This window comes from Mastacembelus armatus, chromosome 4, assembly GCF_900324485.2.
Source record: "Mastacembelus armatus chromosome 4, fMasArm1.2, whole genome shotgun sequence".
NCBI lineage: Eukaryota > Metazoa > Chordata > Actinopteri > Synbranchiformes > Mastacembelidae > Mastacembelus > Mastacembelus armatus.
Genome location: NC_046636.1, coordinates 25,911,082 through 25,917,200, shown reverse-complemented (window position 1 = coordinate 25,917,200; position 6,119 = coordinate 25,911,082).

Sequence of the window (6,119 nt, the reverse complement as noted above, 5' to 3'; positions counted from 1 at the left end):
AAAACAAGTTACTTCATCAACAACTCAGGGACAAGTCGAATCAGCCAGAAGCAGGTTTTCTGTGATAAATATCATGATTTTCATACATTAAGACACAAAAGTCTATAACAATGCTAGCAGCTCTGTGACGCCGCACGGCTTGATGCAAACGTCTGCATGCTAACATGCGAGCTAATGCTACTGATAGCATGCTACAACACAAAGCACAGCAGAATGGCATCACTTCTGCAAGTATTTGGTCATAAAGCAAAGTACTGTAGAAACTAAAACTTCATCGTGATGATGGCACAAAGGAAATAGTTAGGGTTAAAGGTTAAAGGTTAGCATGAACGATTCTACCAAAGTTCACAGTTATCCGTCCAAGAGCTGACATTTTTCCAGATTAGATGATGTTTGTAGTTTCTGTTCTGCCCCACATTGGGGTGCACTCAGCACACAATGTAAATAGTCTAATGTTTTAGTCATTTGTGATTGACTAAATATACTGAAACAGCTGAGAACTTTGTCTTGTGGTCATGATTATCTGGCTGATGGATTTACAGTGTGTGTCTGTTTAATTTGGCTTGAAATGGCTCTTCATCTGTCTAAAGCCACAGACTCCATCATAAATCAATCTAAATCCAATGCAATCTTCAAGGTTCAGGCAGGTCGTGACTCATTGCCAGGCCCGTGTCAAATACTGCGTGGGTGTTGGAGGTAAAAAGCAATGCATGCTATTAACGCTGTGGTCCCCTTTGAGCTCTACAACACTAATCCTTTCACCACCAAGCTGCACTAACAATGCTGTTAACCTATCCCATCTCCCATCTTCAATTAAAACACTTGTAAGAAAGGATGTGCTAATTTGAGAGTCAGTGACTCATCAGTGCAGTGTGTGTGTGTGTGTGTGTGTGTGTGTGTGTTTGACTCACATTGCAGAGATGACTTTTAAAGTCTTATTCCACTTTCTTCATATCCCTGATGCACAACATAAATACAGTGACTATTCAGGTGTGTGTATGTGTGTGTGTGTGTGTGTGTGATGAGGAAAGGGGTCAAGACTCACCAGACCATTTAAAATGCATCCTACGAGAACCCAATATTCTCAGTACCTTCACACACTCACAGATGCGTGGGCACTGACTGAGAGGAGCTGGTCTGTGAAGGATCACCCAACGGGGAAACAAAGAACCTGTGAAACTCTAATGAGCTGGTCACGTATCAGCTGAAGCCTGCTGCAGCTGCAGCTGCACCGCTCGCTGTCTCTGCTTTGCTCTAAAGCCAAAAACTCCTCTCCACAATCACACCAATACTGGACCACTAAACCTCTCACACAAACACACTTGAAGTTGAGCAGATTCTGTTCTTCCGCTTCAGTCCTGCACTTGTCTTCGTAACTGGTCCCAAGAGATCATCTGTTGTGCCAGGCCAAGGACGTCTGAATGACACTACAGAGAATACGCCAGGAAGTGTTTAAATTGCCAGTATGCAGAACTGGACAAAGTAATAATTTCATGGTTTACATTAACCCTCCATGTGGTGAGATTTACTCAAGAACTCAGTGCCAGAAAGTGTCTACAACTGCATTAAATTCTCATTAAATTCTATATGTATTTCAAGCCTTTCTATGTTTATTATATGTTCTTTATTTAACAGCTGACTCTACCTACCTAACCGGGATGTCACGCAGATTAAAAAAGGATTAACATTAGCAAATATCTATTCTTGCTGTATGGTTAACTTCCCCATTCCCTCCACATCGTATAGTATACAGTACAATGTACATGTGGAGTACTATATGCAATATGCTAATAAATTCTGAACACACATTAGAATGATGCCGGTCTCTCCCAAAGCCCCCGTTCTCGTTGTTCCTCATCAATGCTTTCTGCTGAAACGTACAATTTGCAATATGCAGTTAATGAGTTGTTGAAGACTGAGAATGAATCCCATTCTAGCCGTAATTGTGCAAGGTTTTCCCAAGGGGGGGGGGGGGGGGGTGAATGTGTGTGTGTGTGTGTGTATATATACACGGGGGTTTTTTGCATATGTACTTCGGCGTGTACATGCGCATGTGTGTGTTTGCAGCTGAGTGCGTGTGTGTGCATGTGAATGTGAGTCACAGTGTACGCTTGTCAGAAACAGAAGTGTCTTTAATCTTCATTTGATGACTCTCCCTCAGAGCAGCGAGGCTGAAACTACACAAAGAAAAAGAAAAAGAGAGAACAACTGGTGAGCATTATGAAGGGCAGAGTCAGAGGAGAGAGGAGAGAGGAGAGAGGAGAGAGGAGAGAGGAGAGAGGAGTGAAAGAACTCACCACGGCTGTGAGAGAGGAGATGAGGAAAGATCACCAGGACCAGTGCAGTGGAGGCAAGAGCTCCTTTCACACAGACCTACTTCTGTCAGTCAGTCGCACGTCGCTGAAAATGTAGCTGCTGAGCTGCACCACTACTTGGCAAACAACAACAAACACAGGAAGAAAGAAAAACATTAAAACTGGAAGCTTTGTGTGTGGGAGTGGGGATCAAACAATTCCTGGAGAAAGTCTCTAAACTTAGCATTTTACACTTTAACAATGATGTACAGCATGACGGTCTCCGCTCGCATGTGTTTGTGTTTTGAGGTTTATATGACAGTGAAAGCTCATCAGGCTTTGACAAGAGAGACACGCTACATCTCCTGTACACACACAGCAAACGCAACATGCAAACAGTAATCACACACACACACACACACACACACACACACACACACACACACACTGTCACATTCCAACACACCTTATCTGCCCCAGCAGTGTTGACTGACACTCTCCACTTGAGGAGATTAAGTGTGCTCATGCTGTGTCGGCACAGCTTGACGTCCATTTATCCTTAAAACTCATATGAAGCCTCTCTGTGAGATCCGTGCCAACCACGTGCACGCACCACCCACCACATGCACATCACCCACTTTCACTGTACGCGCTGCTTTATGATCACCGCTGTCATTGGAGGGAAATAAACCTGGTTTTGCTTCTTCCCACTTCAGTTTCCATGGTCATTTGTGTGCTGAGATGATTTGGTGACCACTGGGACTGTGAAACTGTTGTAGACTTGCTCCTGAAAACATTTAGTAGGTATCCGTTTTTTTTTCATCCAACATCAGCTTTCTGCTGTTTTAATTGCCATGAAGAGAGACGGAGCCTGTGGCGTTTGTGGTTCCAACAGCAGCAGATTTAACTAACACACTATAAATACACACAGGCCATCTGGGTACTTGCAGGGTACAGATAACTCACTGGCAAGTGCTGCTGGTCTCTCTTTACGCCTGTTACCATTAGTATGTATATATTCATTTTTACCATTTTACAGACTGATGATGGGGCCAAGGTGGATTACAAGGACTGTCCCTACACCAGGTGTAATTGCATATAACAACTTCATTTATGTACTAATTGGTGAGATCACAGGCAGATAGCCAGGTTGGGCTATTTACTGCCGTATGTTTGCCACCAACGTTCTGGGGTCCACTGTGTCACTTGACCTGCACTGGTCCAGAAACACTGGTCTTTTCCTGCAGGTGCTTTGGGGAAAGCTTTAAAAAAAAAAAAAAAGAGGGTGAGTCGGGCGAGATGTGACGATAAGGGAACGTGGGCGTCATGTTGGTGTTTGTTGGTCCCAGGGGTGAATGATGAAGGAATGATGGGAAGGACATTTCCCAAATCAAGACCATGTGAGAGAGTTTGTTATAAACACACACACAGAGATGAGTCTACACTGCCTGGGTAGAGATGAACAACTACTGGAATAAGACTGTGTGTATTTGTGCTTTATCTCAATGCATGGAACAGTCGGGTTTAGTGTAGACGCACATAAAGTTTTAATTATTTCCAACACTGGTGTTTTTTATTATTCAGACAATACTAAGGCTGGTGATCTGGCAAAGCTGTAAAATTTTTGAACGCATAGTTTAGACCTATAAGACATTATTTATTTGCTTTGTTTATTTATTTATCTGTTTTACTGTGAGTTTACTGAGCTGTGAGACTCTAAATTCAGTCCAGAATGTGCACAATTGTTCTTGTCTCAATGTTGGTTTGTTTTGCTGTTATCTATTTGTTATTCTGACAGTAAACCAAACAGCAGCTCTGAAAATGAAAATGAGTTTTATGTATGGAGTAATAACCTAAATGGATTTCTCTCTCTCTCTCACTTTCTCTTGCTGCACCGCTCTGGGAGCCTGTGGCTATTTATCTGCCTGTGTCTAATTATTCATTAGTGAGCGCAGTGAAAGGAGCATGGAAAACATAGTTGTGCATTCACTGTAGCAGACCAGTGTTCCTCTACAAAACGCTGTTCCTGCCTCCTATACTTTCTATAGCTCTCACCTGCGTTTACTCCGGTTTGAGCTGAATTTCACACGAGGTCAACGATCTAATGTCTGTAAGTCTGCACTAGCTGCTAACAAAGACAGACACCCTAGTTACATCTGCTGCATCACTTATCTCTATGGACTAACAGCTCTTCAGGTCTGACACAGAGGCTGCAAGACTGGGTGCAGTGCACACAAGCGGCCAGCAGAGGACGCTGTGTGCACCGCAGCGTGGCAAACTTAGTCCAAGCCAGCACAAGCATCAAGAAAGCACCCAAAGAAAAATAAAACGTGCTTCTATTTTTCAAACTTTTGTCTAAACGCACTTAAAAACGGAAACACGTGACAACTTAAGCTCCGCTAAACTGTATATTTTAAATACACATAGAACCTGCACAGACTGTAGTTTTTCAATTTAGGTTCATCACCCTCAACTATGCGACACTAACCTATTAACGCCTGCAGCTACAGGTTCATCGCAAGCTGCTGGTCTCACAGATACCTGGCATGTGGAATATGTCAGCGGTGCAGGTGTCATTTGTTAGACAAGACTGCCATCTAGTGGTGCTGTCTGCGTTACACACGACAAACCAGAATATGAAGGAGCCAACAGCTTCCACACTTAGCGGCCTTTAGGGTTGTGGAAGTGTTTTGATGACTCGGTGTCTCTGTTTGAGCTGATGCAGTGCTGCAGCCGCATGTCGACACTTCCCTGAATGACGCAAAGAAAACGTTTCAAATAAGCCATTTCACATTTTTCTACCTTTCCGTGAAGTGGAAATGTTGTTGGTGCTCCTGTGCTTCACCAATGGGCAGAGGCTGCTCTTGTGTGCAGAGGATGGGGATTGTACCCAGAACAACGAATCACTGACCTGCGGAGTAAAGGAGAGCAGGAAGACACGTGATTTAAGGGATGTAATGTTGCTAGACTCATATTCGCTAGACCAGAGTCCAGCTGGAAAAACAATGAATTAGTGTTATTTCTGCATGTTTTTGACAGTTACATGACAAACTGTTATTTGATCCGCTTAATTTGTCAATATTCAATAACTCAGGTGTGATGTGTCGCTTCTACAGCTCAACCAATCAGAGCTAAGCTTGTAACAGGCTCTGGGCTGCACGGAAAAGCTGAGGTGTACTGACATGGGATAACCTGCAGGTGGCGCCACTGCTCTTTGGAAACGATCATCTTTCAGGTAAAGTATCAGCCCAATGAGTGAGCAGCATTTTCAGAATCACGTTGTTTAAAGTCTCCCTCAAAATCTTTAGGTTATTTCTTCGACCCTGACGCTGCAAAGTCTGATTATTCACTGGAGGCATTTAGTATAAAATATCAATAAAACATCAGTCCTGAAGGAAAATGTCGAGACTCCTTCATTTGTGTAAGACTGATGTGACTGAGCGGCTCTGGATGAACCTGCACGTGTTTTCTACAGTTAATTTATCTAACCCATAATTACCCATAATCATATAATATTCAGATTTAAACCAAAACGCTGATGCGCATTTGCGGCCTCACAAACTGCGCAGCGCTTTCATGTTTTTAGCCGCACAACAAACTGCAGGTTCATTTCAGAGCGACCTGAGTTAGTCCGGACCCTCAGATCTTCTAGAGCGCAGATTCAGTCCTTCTATATTAGAGTCTTTTCATTTTCGTGAAATGTATTTCTGTGAAAATATCTCAGACCTCAGCGGTTTGGTTTGGACTGTCACCTGCCAGAGGTTGTAATGCTCGACACATCTGGAGGGCGGTGCAGCTTTTTGGTGGGTCGCTTTAAAAATCAAC